Here is a 15,025-nt window from a genome sequence, read left to right on the forward strand (position 1 = left end):
CCTCACCGGACTACATCCTCCTAGGCGACCTCAACTTCCATCTGGAACAAAACAACGACCCCAACACCACCACCCTGCTCGACAACCTCGCCAACCTCGGCCTCAAACAACTGGTGAACACCGCCACCCACATCGCCGGACAGACGCTCGACCCTATCTTCTCCGCCAGCAAACACGTCTTCTTCAGCCACACCTCTGCCCTACACTGGACCGACCACAGCTGCGTCCACTTCACATTCCGACGCGAGACCTCCCACCTCCGCACTCAACCCACCCCTCGTCGACAGTGGAACAAGATCCCTGAAGAGCAACTCTTCTCCGCTCTCGCCGCCAACCAACCCACCCTCACCACCGACCCCAACGACGCAGCTCTCAACCTCACAAACTGGATCTCCAACTGCGCTGACAACCTTGCTCCCCTCAAACGCACGCATCGACAGACCAACACCAAAAAACCTCTCTGGTTCTCTGACACCCTCAAAGAATCAAAGAAAACTTGTCGTGCCCTTGAGAAGGCCTGGCGCAAGGACCACACCGCAGACAACATGACCGCCCTCAAGAACGCTACACGCGAACACCACCACCTGATCCGCACTGCCAAAAGGAACTTTTTCACCGACAGACTAGACAAAAACAGCCACAACAGCAGAGAACTCTTCAGCATCGTCAAAGAGTTCTCCAACCCCAGCGCCAGCGCCAACGCCGTCACGCCCTCACAGGATTTGTGCGAATCCCTCGCCACTTTCTTCCATCGCAAGATCAGCGACCTCCACGACAGCTTCGGACACCAGACCCAACCATACACCACTGAACCCGCTTCCCCGGACATCACCCTCAACAACTGGACCCACATCAACACGGAAGAAACCAAATCCATCATGAACTCTATCCACTCCGGCGCCCCTTCGGACCCCTGCCCGCACTTCATCTTTAACAAAGCCGACGACATCATCGCCCCGCACCTCCAGACCGTCATCAACTCTTCTTTTTCTTCTGCTACCTTCCCCGAATGCTGGAAGCACGCTGAAGTCAACGCCCTACTAAAGAAACCTACGGCTGACCCAAGCGACCTGAAAAACTTCCGCCCCATCTCTCTTCTACCTTTCCCAGCCAAGGTAATAGAAAAGACCGTCAACAAACAGCTGACCACCTTCCTGGAAGACAACAACCTGCTCGACCCTTCACAAACCGGATTCCGAACCAACCACAGCACGGAAACCGCCCTCATCTCAGTCACAGACGACATCAGAACCCTGATGGACAACGGTGAAACAGTCGCCCTCATTCTCCTCGACCTCTCGGCTGCCTTTGACACCGTCCGTCACCGCACCCTAATCACCCGCCTACGCTCCACCGGGATCCAAGGCCAGGCCCTGGACTGGATCGCCTCCTTCCTCGCTAACCGCTCCCAAAGAGTTTACCTCCCTCCGTTTCGCTCAGAACCCACCAAGATCATCTGCGGCGTACCTCAAGGCTCATCGCTCAGCCCGACACTCTTCAATGTCTACATGAGCCCCCTCGCCGACATCGTACGCAAGCACGACATCATCATCACCTCCTACGCCGACGACACCCAACTTGTACTCTCCCTCACCAAGGACCCCACCAGCGCCAAGACCAACCTACAAGAGGGTATGAAGGACGTCGCAGATTGGATGAGGCTCAGCCGCCTAAAGCTGAACTCTGAAAAAACGGAAGTCCTCATCCTCGGCAACACCCCGTCCGCCTGGGACGACTCCTGGTGGCCCACGGCCCTCGGCACCGCACCGACCCCCGCAGACCACGCCCGCAACCTCGGCTTCATCTTGGACCCTCTTCTCACCATGACCAAGCAAGTCAATGCCGTGTCCTCCGCCTGCTTCCTCACTCTCCGCATGCTCCGCAAGATCTTCCGCTGGATCCCCGCCGACACCAGAAAAACCGTGACCCACGCCCTTGTCACGAGTCGCCTGGACTACGGCAACACCCTCTACGCCGGGACCACCGCCAAACTCCAAAACCGCCTGCAACGCATCCAAAACGCCTCGGCCCGCCTCATCCTCGACGTACCCCGCAACAGCCACATCTCCGCACACCTGAGACACCTGCATTGGCTCCCAGTCAGCAAAAGGATCACCTTCCGTCTTCTCACCCACGCACACAAAGCCCTCCACAACAAGGGACCGGAATACCTCAACAGACGCCTCAGCTTCTACGTCCCCACCCGCCCCCTCCGCTCCGCTGGCCTCGCACTTGCTGCCGTCCCTCGCACCCGCCGCTCCACGGCGGGTGGGAGATCTTTCTCCTTCCTGGCGGCCAAGACCTGGAACTCCCTCCCCACCAGCCTCAGGACCACCCAGGACCACTCCGCTTTCCGGAGACTCCTAAAGACTTGGCTGTTCGAGCAGCGATAACCCCCCCTTTCCCCCCTAGCGCCTTGAGACCCGCACGGGTGAGTAGCGCGCTTTATAAATGTTAATGATTTGATTTGATTTGACATGTTGGGAGTGCTGGTGAAGTAAAACATTCCATGGGAGGAGAAATACGTAACCTGTTTTCAGTGACATATGTTGGCCGAGTTTAGAGGTGTTCTTGCAGTAACTTATCTGTCATAGGCTAAAACAGAATCAAGGACTCCCTTTACAGCAAAACCAGCTTGCAGAGGCAAGGAGTATTGCTGAAGTAAAACATTTCATGTGAGAAGGAAAACATTATAATTGGTTTCCAGCAGCATTTTCTGGCAAAGGCAAGAGGTTCTGTTGCATTAACACTTAGAGTGGGGGAAGGAGAACCAAAGACTGTGTTTACAGTGACATCAACTGGCACCAGAAGGGGGAGTCTAGGAGCTAGGAGCGCTTATGAATTAACACAATTGACAAGAGAAGGAGAAACATGTCATGAATTTATAGTAACACTCGTCCAGGGCAAAGGGGGAAAGAACGACTGCAAACACAGTGACCGGCTGGCAGAGGCATGGATGGGTGATGTAGTAGCTCATTCTATGGGAAAAGGAGAAACACATGTTTACAGTGACACCTGCTGGCAGAGACAGGGAGTGCTGCTTAACTAACACATTCCATGGCAGAAGGAGAAGCATGCAGTATCTGCATAGGACGGTTTCCTTACCTGCAGGTTGGGGTGCACCATAGCTGAGATCTCTCCATCAGAGTTGATGGGGTAATCCTGAAGGCCAAAATACTGATATGCTTCAGTCTCAAATGCTGGAAAAGTAACACCTGACAGAAAAGACAGAGGTCATGATGCTAGGAAAGACATTAAAGAAGCAATAAGGTGGAGTGCCTGGATATGAAAGAGAGAAGATCATAAAGTGAGGATAGAGGTTAGCAAAGAGCAGAGGGTGACAGTAATAAGGAACAAGGGCGGGGAACAGGGGAGGGTCTCTGGAGCACAAACAGAACAGGACAAAGAGGAGGAGATTGAAATGAGAGGGTTTTTTCCATAAAACGGGATATGATCTGCAGGCATAAAGGCTCTATATCGGCCAGAACACCTGCACATCACACCAGCAGGTCTTTAGACGTATATTAGGGACATCCTGCAACTTAAAGTAAAAGCAGCCCACCAGGACCACCAGGGCGCCCCCCACAACCCATCACATCAAAGCATTAAATACAGCTCCACAACACCTGAAGGCACAGAACATAAAACTAGTATGTACTGCACGAGAAAACCCCTACAGCCAAGCACATCAAAGTAGTTAAGTACAGCACCAGGCACTCCTATGACCCAGTATATAAAATTAGACTCACACAGTCCAGTACATTTCCCAGCCCAATGATATACCCACAGCCTAGGAGCATGCCATGGCCCCACAATTCCCAGCACTTAAAAAGACTATGCCCTGCCTCGTCACACTCCTCTAACTGATCATTTAAGGAGTGCACACTGTCCCCACACTGTGCCAACAGCCCAGCACATGCATGTATTTATTTGGCATTACTATAATAGGAATCGTGCTTCTAGGCTGAAGGCCTTAAGGCGCTATGCTCAGGCCAAACACAACCCAGACAGATGACACTGCAGAGTAATCACAGTGCGAGCAAAGGCCAAGCTGAGCGCAGGGAATGGCACAGACTGGGTGGGCTGGAGTGCCTTGCATTAGATGCATTCAGAGCAGGAGTGCAACAATCTTGGGCCTAAAACGGCTTCACACTCCCAACCCTTCATTCATCCTCAGTTAAACACACATAAAAAGTAAAGCAATCAGTGGGCTATATATTTTTTTATATTATGAGATCTCGGTTGATGCTGCAGGGAGATTGTCTTGATCATTGAGGATTTCACTTCGGCCTCAGCCACATCGCTGCCTCCCAGCAGCTCTACAATAACCTATCCACCTTCATCCACCACAAACCTCTACAGCAACTTCGCACACCAACCTAACCCCAGAGAACTCTTTGCTAACCTATTCACCACCAAACAAGATGAGTTCCTGACCGAATGGACAATACTCACCAGAAACAACACAGCAGCAAAGATGCTGACCATTCACACAGAGGCCCTAACAGACCCATGCCCTCACCACATCCACAACCTGGGAACATGACCAATCAGCACCACCCTGACCCACATCATCAACAGCTCCATCTTGTCCGCCACTTTCCTGGATGAATAGAAACTTGGGCAAGTCAACGCCCTCCTCAAGAAGCCCAAAGCCAATCCGAATCAACCCTGCAATGTCTAGCCCATCTCCCTGCTTCCGTATCCAGCCAAAGTGATTGAGAAAGCCATCAACAAGCAACTCACAACCCATCTCGAGCTTCACCATCTACTAAACAACACTTAATCAGGATTCAGAAAGAACCACAGCACTGAAACAGCACTCATCGCAGCCATCAATGACATCCAAATAATCCTAGACTGAAGAGTAACAGCGACCCTCATGCTGCTTGACCTCTCTTTGACCTTCAACACAGTCTCCCATAACACACTCTTTACAAGATGCCACGAGATTGGCATACAAGAATCCGCTCTCAAATGGATCTCTTCCTTCCTCACAGGAAGATTCAAAAGAGTCAGGCTGCCACCCTTCACATCAGAAATCAAGAAATTGATGTGCGGAGTCCCACAGGGATCGTTCCTCAGCCCCACCCTTTTCAACTTATACATGGCTCGCCAACATCAGCTGATGACAAGACATCCCTGTAATTTCCTAAGCTGATGACACCCAACTTATCCTCTCCCAGATGAGCAAAACCAGAGACATTTAAGGTATGGGCAAAGTGGGCTTTAGCTCAGGGCCGGAGGCTTTCATAGGGGTCCCCTGATAGAGGCAGCTCTGATCTGCAGAGACTCTTGCCCTGATGACCTTGAATAATTCTAAACAGATTGTTATAAATACTGTTTTATTTGAATTTATTTTAATGTGGGTAATGTGTGAGAGTCTACTACAGACATTTTGCAGAGAAATGTTGGGTATGTGTTTCATGCAACAACCATTATTTTATTTTTCTTGTAGATCAAAACTGGACCTCACATGTGACAAATGGGAGGGTGTCACAGAGATTGTTTATAGTAATGTTAGTGAGCTGTTGCTACGTTACATTATTGAAAACCACAACCATTACTATTCGATGTAAACGCATTTAGAATACGGATGAATGTGTCTGTGCACTGTCAGTGACCTGTCCAAACAGGGCATGAAAGTGCTGAAATTGGAACATAAGTTCAAAGCTGCTCTGAACAGGGGCCCCTAAAATACTTTTGGCACAGGGCTCCCAAAATACCTAAGATGTCCCTGGACAAAACAACCACCACCAGAACCAACTTCGCCAACTGCATGACCATGGTAGGAGACTGGATGTGGACCAACTGCCTGCAGCTCAACTCTGACAAGATGGAGGTACTGGTCTTTGGCCATCGGAGCTAGGACCAACACCCACCACCACAGACCACGCAAGAAGTCTAGGTATCATCCTAGACAACAAGCTCACCATGACGGCTCAAGTCAATGCAGAGAGTACCTCCTGCTTCCACATCCTACACATGCTGCGAAAAGTTTTGCCTCAGAACACCAGACGGACTGTCCCACAAGCACTCATCACCTGCAGGCTGGACTATAGCAACACTCTCTATGATGGAATCTTCACACAACTCCTGCACAGACTCCAGACCATCCAGAAAACCACTGCAAGACTCATAGTCGGCCTCCCACACATGCGCCCACATCACACCGCTCCTCAGGAACCTTCACTGGCTCCCCATTCCCAAGTGCAGCCAATTCAAACTTCTCACGCACAAATAGAAAGCCCTATACATCACAGGACCAGAATACCTGAACAGACGCACACACGTTCCCCAACCCACCAGACACGTACGCTCTGCTTCACTCTCTCTCGTACACATTCCCTGCATCCGCAAAAGAAAAACTGGAGCTCGCTCGTTCGCCTACATTGCACCCAAGACATGGAATGACCTCCCTCAACACATCAGAGGCTCCTCCTCACTTCCTGAGTTCCACAAGAAGCTGAAGACTTGGGTCTTCATATAAGCACCTTCAGGCCCACAAACCTACACATTTGTCCAAGCGCCTGGATACCCATTCGGATGTTTAGTGCGATATAACAAACAAGATAACATAAGATAACATACCATAGCATACCATAACAATGCAATCACTGAAGACATCTTTGTGTAAACAGTCACAGACAGGACCAGCCTTTCACAACTGAATCCTGGTTGGGGCACTGGGGAATACTGGTGTGTAATTATAGTGCTACACAGTTATAGCGCCACACATTCATCTTTGCAACATGGTGCATATGTGGGTGTGTGCTGTCTAGCATATGTTTTGCACTGCAAAGTTATTATCCAAATACAAAATACTATCTTGAGGCATACGTTAAAACCTTTCTCATATTATATGTGTGCTGTACAGTGCAGGACGCATGCAATGTGGGCAAAGTTTGGATAAATAACAATATTTGTTCTTTTTAATGCCTGCCTTGAGCTCAAGGATGTCTTATTTTTTGGTACAAGGCCCTTATTCCCATTGTTAGTAGACTGGGCTTTGCACTAAAAGCCATAGATGCAGCTGGGTACTTCTACGTACCTCCCATGGGATGCCCCTTTGAAAAGCAGCACAAGCTTTGCACTGAATAACCTTATTGCTACTTCTCATCAGAAATACAGTTTTGTGCTGAAGGTAGATCTAATTTGTAAACAATGAGCTATTTTGTGCTGTGCAGAGTTTAAGTTTATCTTGCCATTTAGGCCCATATTTATACTTTTTTAGTGCCGCATGTGCGCTGCTTTTTGACAGATAAGCGGCGCAATCCTACAAAATACAATTGTATTTGGTAAGTTTGCACCGCTTTTGCGTCAAAAATCAGCGCAAATGCGGAGCTAAAAAAGTATAAATATGGGCCTTAGAGTTTCAGATAAAGCAAGTGAGCTGAAAATATATATTTTTAGTAACATCCAATCAGACTGTTCCTATTGAAAAACATTTCATAAGGGCACATTACAGAACTCAGCTGGTAACACCCTTACATTACCTCTCAAAATAATGAAGCTTTGTCACCATGCATCTTCAATTGGCTCCCGCAATTAAAGCCATATACAGGCTCCTAACCAGACTGGATTTACTGAATAAGCAATTTTTGTTTCATAAAAACCTTTTTATTGCAAATTGAACACCAAGAAACCAAAGTTTAGAAGACAAATAAGAAAGAAATAAGAAACAATGTAGCCTACGCCTGAAGAGGCGAGGGAATTTTCGGCGGACATTCGCCTCCCAGGCCTCTCCCAGCTAGAAAGAACCTTCTTATTGCAAGACCTCATGGAGACAGAGATCGTCAGGCCTTTAGCGATTTAAAATCCAGAAAGGCCATGGGCCCCAATGGACTGCCCATTGAGCTTTACAAGCTGGAAGCTGCCAAATTAGCACCCCATCTCCTGTGTATGTTCACGGAAAGCTGTGAATTAGGATCTCTGCCCAGGGATCAGCAACTGGTCAGTATAGTGGTTCTTCATAAAGATGTCAAACCGCCGGATCCATGCACCTCGTATAGGCCTATTTCCCTGCACTCATTGTCATTTAACAGAACACATTTTCGGAGAATTGGCAAATTGGTCTTCTAGAAATACCTTTGGCAAAACTTGTTGCAAAATGCTTTTTATTGAAATCTGTAGAAGTTGCGTTTTAGCTGTCAAATCACACATTCCCCCTTTCAGAGATCTGTCAGCAGCCTGTAAATATTGTCAAATCCACTAAAACATGCTTCTTGTAATCATATTAGGATGACTTATTTATATAAAATGCACAGTTTGTTAATATTGGAAAAGTCGATGTGCACCATTACACGATCACATGTACCAGCAAACTCACATCACTATTAGCTAATACACCTGAAATGAACTCTCCATTAACCCAGAATCCACGATACGTGCTCAGGCAGGCCCTGAGCCCTAGGCTTGGGATTACTGATTGACAGGTCAGAGGTGTGGCAGTACGTACCCGGCAGACAAATGCGCAAACAGGAAACTCAGGGGCATATTTATACTCTGTTTGCGCCGGATTTGCATATTTTTTTTTTACGCAAATCCAACGCAAAGCTAACTCCATATTAATACTTTGACGCTACACCCGTCTAGCGTAAAAAATCATGCAGTTTGCGTCATGTTCTAGTGTGGACACCTACCTTGCGTTAATGAGATGCAGGGTAGGCGTTTCCATGCATAAAATGACTCTAAGGCATTTGCGCCTTATTTAAACTCCCATGCAAAAATGACGCACGGGAGGGGGCGGACCTTAAAAAATGGCGTGCAGCTGCATTTGAGTCATTTTTTAACGCCTGGTCAGGGCAGGCATTAAGGGATCTGTGGGCTCGGAGGGAGCCCAGAGGTGCCCTCCCCTGCCCCCAGGGACACCCCCTGCCACCCTCGCCCACCCCTGGAGGACACCCATGGATGGGGGTCCCATCCCAGGTAAGTACAGGTAAGTAGAGGTAAGTATTTTTTAATAATATTTTAAGTGGCATAGGGGGGCCTAACTTGGGCTCCCCTACATGCCACTGTGCCCAATGGCCATGCCCAGGGGACAGAAGTCCACTGGGCATGGCCATTGGACAGTGGGGCATGACTCCTGTCTTTGCTAAGACAGGAGTCATTTCCATGGTGGTTGTGCGTCATAAAATGACGCGAGTCAGGTTAGCGTCAATATTTTGACTCTAACCTGACTGGCACCATTTTTTTACGCACAACCCCCCTTATTCCCTACGCCAGCGCTGCCCAGCTAGCGTCATTCCATAAATATGACGCCCGGCTGGCGCGTTGGAATGGAATTAGCCTGCGTTAAGATTTTTGACGCAAAACTGCGTAAGCGCAGTTTTGCGTCAAAAAGTATCAATATGGCCCTCAGATCACAGATAGGTGCAGCAACACCACAATGGCCCCAGGAGATTGGCCCCAATAAAACACACATGGCCATAGGGGTGCACGCATTCCCAAACCCCATAAAGTCAGATACCACATGAAATTAAGAACACACAACCAATTAGAACACAGCACGCACAGCAACACACAGCGATCACACGCCCCTCAGGCCAGACATCTGGACACATTACCTGCTGGCCCACATTGTGTCCACGCAAGGTCAAGGCCCACCTGCATTTGTTATCAGGACCTTATTTATGCCTCCAAGACAACTGTTCAAAAATCTTCACCTCAAAAGAAATGTTGTAATTGTTGTATGGTATCCAGACAAATGTATAAAACACCTCTCAGAACAAATGTTCTTTGAGACAGTCCTCGGAGCCCGGTTCTGTAACTGTTCTCCCGGCTGTAATGTTTAATTAAACAAATCCCTTTCCTGTTTGCCAAACGCTACTTGTATTTTGTTCTTACAAGGTATATTCACATTGAGCAACACTTTTATCAGCTGATTTTCTTGCATTGGTGCTAAGGAATACTCCACCCCATTCTTTAAAGTGTTAGCCCCGCCTCTATGAGTCGACCCGCTAGAGTTAGAGCCTGCTTCTGTCCCTGTGGCTGAAAAGAGCCTGTCACTATACAGGCACAATGCATGACAGGAGTACTGCTGATGTCACGTCACGTCTGGGCCAGGTGCGAGAACTTTAGCAAACTGGTGTTTTTTGAGAGAACTCATGAATGTAAATCTCCAACAAAGTATCTGAAAATGCCAGTTACTAGAAGGCTTGGAAGCACTCCCAGATGTGCTGTTCACACACACTGACACATATTTACCTTTCATGTGAAACCCGGCCAAGAAAGTGGATGACGTGTTAAGGCATGAGCCAAGATTAGCGTGTCATTTTGTTTTCAGTCGTGCAATGATTGCTACATCATGAGCACTGTACCAGCACACAGTGTACTGCCATGTGTTCCAATGGGCCGATTTTGCATTTCCAAATGCTAAACCAAGAAGGACTATGGGCGTCTGGGCCCTTGTGATGCACCCCGAAAACAGTGGTGCATGTGTAGAGCGCACATATCCCCTAAGGGCATGTGTGCACTCTATCGCACTTTAACAATAGCATCACAGGGTGCCTTTTTTAAATTGCACATAGTTACTGTTGGACCTGGCTTTTTGACAGGGACATCCCCAAACTTTTTGCCTCCTTCCTCCTATTTTTCCTGACCTGTTGTTGTTGGTTTTTGACCTCTGGGCACTTTACCACTGCTAACCAGTGCTAAAGTGCATATGCTCTCTGTGTAAATTGTACTACTGATTGGTTTTTCCATGATTGACTATTTAATTTACTTGTAAGTCCCTGGTAGAGTGCACTACATGTGCCTAGGGCAGGTAGATCAAATGCTACTAGTGGGCCTGCAGCACTGGTTGTGCCACCCACCTCAGTAGCCCCTTAACCTTGTCTCAGGCCTGCCATTGCAAGGCCTGTGTGTGCAGTTTCACTGCCACTTCGACTTGGCATTTAAAGGTATTTGCCAAGCCTAGAACTCCCCTTTTTCTATACATAAGTCACCCCTAATGTGTGCCCTAGGTAACCCCTAGAGCAGGGTGCTGTGTGGGTAAAAGGCAGGACATGTACTTGTGTGGTTATATGTCCTGGTAGTGTAAAACTCCTAAATTCGTTTTCACACTACTGTGAGGCCTGCTCCCTTCATAGGCTAACATTGGGGCTGCTCTCATACATTGTTGAAGTGGCAGCTGCTGATCTGAAAGGAGCAGGAAGGTCATATTTAGTATGGCCAGAATGGTAATATAAAATCCTGCTGAATGGTGAAGTCGTATTTAATATTACTATTCTAGAAATGCCACTTTTAGAAAGTGAGCATTTCTTTGCACTAAAATCTTGTTGTGCCCTTCAATCCACCTCTGGCTAGGTTTAGTTGACAGCTCCATGTGCATTCACTCAGACACACCCCAAACACAGGGTACTCAGCTTCACTTGCATACATCTGCATTTTGAATGGGTCTTCCTGGGCTGGGAGGGTGGAGGGCCTGCCCTCACACAAAGGACTGCCACACCCCCTACTGGGACTCTGGCAGACAGGATTGAGCTGAGAGGGGGCTTGGTGCATTTCTTAGAGACTCTTTGAAGTCACCCCCACTTCAAAGGCACAACTTAGTATAAAACAGGGACTCTGCCCTACCTCATCAGACACTTGCTGGAGAAGAAACCTGAACCAGAAACTACATCCTGCCAAGAAGAACTGCCTGACTGCTCAAAGGACTCACCTGTCTGCTTTCTACAAAGGACTGCTGCCTTGCTGTTGCCCTGCTGCCTTGCTGAACTCTTGTCTGGCTGTGAAAGTGCTCTCCAAGGGCTTGGATAGAGCTTGCCTCCTGTTCCTTGAAGTCTCAGGACCAAAAAGACTTCCCTCTGTTATTGGGACGCTCCGTGCGCCGAAAATTTCGACGCACAGCTTGTTTCGCGGCGAGAAAAACGCCGCACTCCGATGCTGATCGACGCAACGCTCTTGGGACGATCGAAGATCCGACGCACGGCCTCGCAAGGACAACGCCGCCCGACCGCTAGAGGAGAAATCGACGCGACGCCTGCCGTGAGATCGTAATTTCAACGCGCAGCCCCGCAGATCGAAGTCTAGAGGAGAAATCGACGCGACGCCTGCCGTGAGATCGTAATTTCGACGCGCAGCCCCGCAGACCGACGCGCAGCCGGAGAACAAGCAGGAAAATCCACGCACAGACCCGGGACATCTGGTAATCCCCGCGATCCACAGAAAGAGACTGTCCGCGTGCCGGAAAACGACGCCGACTTCCCCGCGTGGAAAATAACGACGCAAGTCCGTGTGTGCTGGGGAGAAATCGACGCACACACCCTTTTTCCACGCACCTCTTCTCTTGTGGCCCTCTGAGGAGATTTTTCCACTCCCAACCAGGTACTTGTGCTTGAAAGAGACTTTGTTTATATTCTAAAGACTTAAGACACTTTATATCACTTTTCCGTGATATTTCTACAATTTTCCATTGCAACCTTATTCTTTTTGACCTACAATTATCCTGATAAATATTATATATTTTTCTAAACACTGTGTGGTGTATTTTTGTGGTGCTATATGGTGGTATTGTATGATTTATTGCACAAATACTTTACACATTGCCTTCTAAGTTAAGCCTGACTGCTCGTGCCAAGCTACCAGAGGGTGGGCACAGGATAATCTTGGATTGTGTGTGACTTACCCTGACTAGAGTGAGGGCTTTTGCTTGGACAGGGGGTAACCTGATTGCCAACCAAAAACCCCATTTCTAACAGTTACCATCGGATCCAATGGGAATAGAATTTCCTAAATGTCCAATTTGCATTTAGTAAACGCTTTGTACATGTGCTTAGGAAATCCCAACAAAGTAATCCCTATTTGTGATTTCCTATTTAGGGGATCGCAAATTGCGATTTCTACTGGGTATGAATAACAATTTGCGACCGCTTTAAGGGCTCTGTACATGTGAAAAGTACATATAGCATTTCTTAATGGCCTGAAATAGTGATTTGCTCATTTAAGAAATGCTAAATGATTTCGTACTTCTGGCCCTTAGTGAGCAGTGAAACATTGGATGTGTTTAGAGAGGCACTTTAACATTAACATTAACGAGGGAGTTTCTGGACTTGATGACTAACTTGGACTGGTCCCTCACGGACTTGACTGCGTCCCATCGCGCAGGCCATACACTGCAGGGCATTTTTACATGACATAATGGCCTGACTGGCCTAGATAATACGGCCTTGGATTGGACAGATCATCATTTGCTGACCTTTAGGGCAGCTTGGCCTACGGTTGATATTAAATTGCCCGCGGTCTCTAGGTTAGGCAGGAAATGGCATAAGGTGGAGAAACAAACTCTAGCCTTGGTCCTGAAGTCTGGATGGAACCACGCTAGAGAGCGGGGTCTCTCCAATTTAGAGAACTTTGATTCTGGGCTCAGGACGGCCATTGATAGGCTTGCCCCTCTGGTGAAGCTCAATCCCTGGGTGGGGCAGACCCCCTCCTCTCCCTGGTACTCAGAGGAACTTAAGAATCTACAGAGACTCTATTGGTGGCAGGAACACAGATGGAAGGTCCATAAAACGGTAGAGGAGAGAGCTAAGCTCAGGGCCTCTCTTGAGAACTATAAATCTGCCATTAAAAAGGCTAAAACTGAATATTTCTCCAGTAGAATTAGGAAAGCACAGAATGGAGCTAAGGAACTTTTCAAAGTGGTTCATACTTTGACCCACCCGCCGGTCTCCTCCTGGCTTGAGAACTCTCCCACTTTTTTGCCAAAGAGTCGCAGACTTCTTTGAGAACAAAATTCTTCAGCTGCACTCGTATTTCGTCTGTCTTCCTTCGGAAGGTGACGGAGGCGATGTGGAGGGCACTTTACCCTCTGATTCCAGTGCAATATTGTCTGATTTCTCCCCCTTATCAGCCAGTAGAATCTCTGAATTATTGGAAGGGGTTAAGTCACGCTTACCGAATGATCCTTGTCCTCCTGGGATATTAAAATTAGCATCTAACTTGGTCTCGGCTGCCCTGGAACCGGTCTATTTAGACATTGTAAGGGAGGGGTGCTTCCCTCCTGCTTGGAAGGAATCCATTGTGATCCCTCTTATTAAGAAACCCAGGGGTGAACCCAATGACCTGACAAATTTACACCCTATCTCCTTGTTACCAACCACTGGCAAGATATTAGAAAAACATCTTAATACCGAACTGGCCGCTTTTCTCCAGGCAAGTGGCGCTCTTGACCCATCACAACATGGGTTTCACCAAGCTCACAGCACAGAATCTGCCATGATATCTTCTGTTGACATTATTCGGAGAAGAGTGGATTTGGGAGAAGGAGCCATCCTTGTTCTATTGTATCTGCGGCGTTTGACACCATATCCCCTTAACTCTTGCTCGAGCGGCTTTATCAAGCTGGAGTAAGAGGCAAGATGCTTGACATTCTGAAATCTTTCCTGATGGATAGATCTATTACGGTGAGCTGTGGCGACTTTAAGGCTACACCATTTCAACTTCCCTGTGGTGTTCCACAAGGGTCGTCGCTCAGCCCTACTTTGTTCAATGTTTATGTCGCTCCATTGGCTAAACTGGTTAGCTCTTTTGGTTTCCAAGTGGTATCATACGCAGACGATACTCAGTTAATCATTCCGGTGAACTAGAATTGGGAGGAGGTGGCAGACAGATTCCATGATTGCATGTGTAGGATCAATAGCTGGATGAGCCATAATTGTCTCAAAATGAATGGAGACAAGACTGAAATTCTTTTTTTGGGCATGGACACTAGTCCATGGAGCTCACGCTGGTGGCCTACATCTTGCAACAATTGCCCAGCCCCGAGTTTGTCGGTCAGGAATCTGGGTATTACATTCGACGGAACATTGTCGTTTGAGCAACAAGTTAACCAGACGGTTAAATCATGTTATTGGTCTTTGAAAATGCTAAAGAAAATATTCCCTTTTCTTCAGGAGGAACTTAAATTGACTGTTATTTTAGCCCTGGTCATTTCTAAACTGGATTATTGCAACGCTCTCATGCTGAACATCAGCAAGGCCGCCCTACATAGACTACAGCTCATTCAGAATGCGGTGGCTCGCCT

Source organism: Pleurodeles waltl, chromosome 4_2, assembly GCF_031143425.1.
Source record: "Pleurodeles waltl isolate 20211129_DDA chromosome 4_2, aPleWal1.hap1.20221129, whole genome shotgun sequence".
In the NCBI taxonomy this organism is placed as follows: domain Eukaryota; kingdom Metazoa; phylum Chordata; class Amphibia; order Caudata; family Salamandridae; genus Pleurodeles; species Pleurodeles waltl.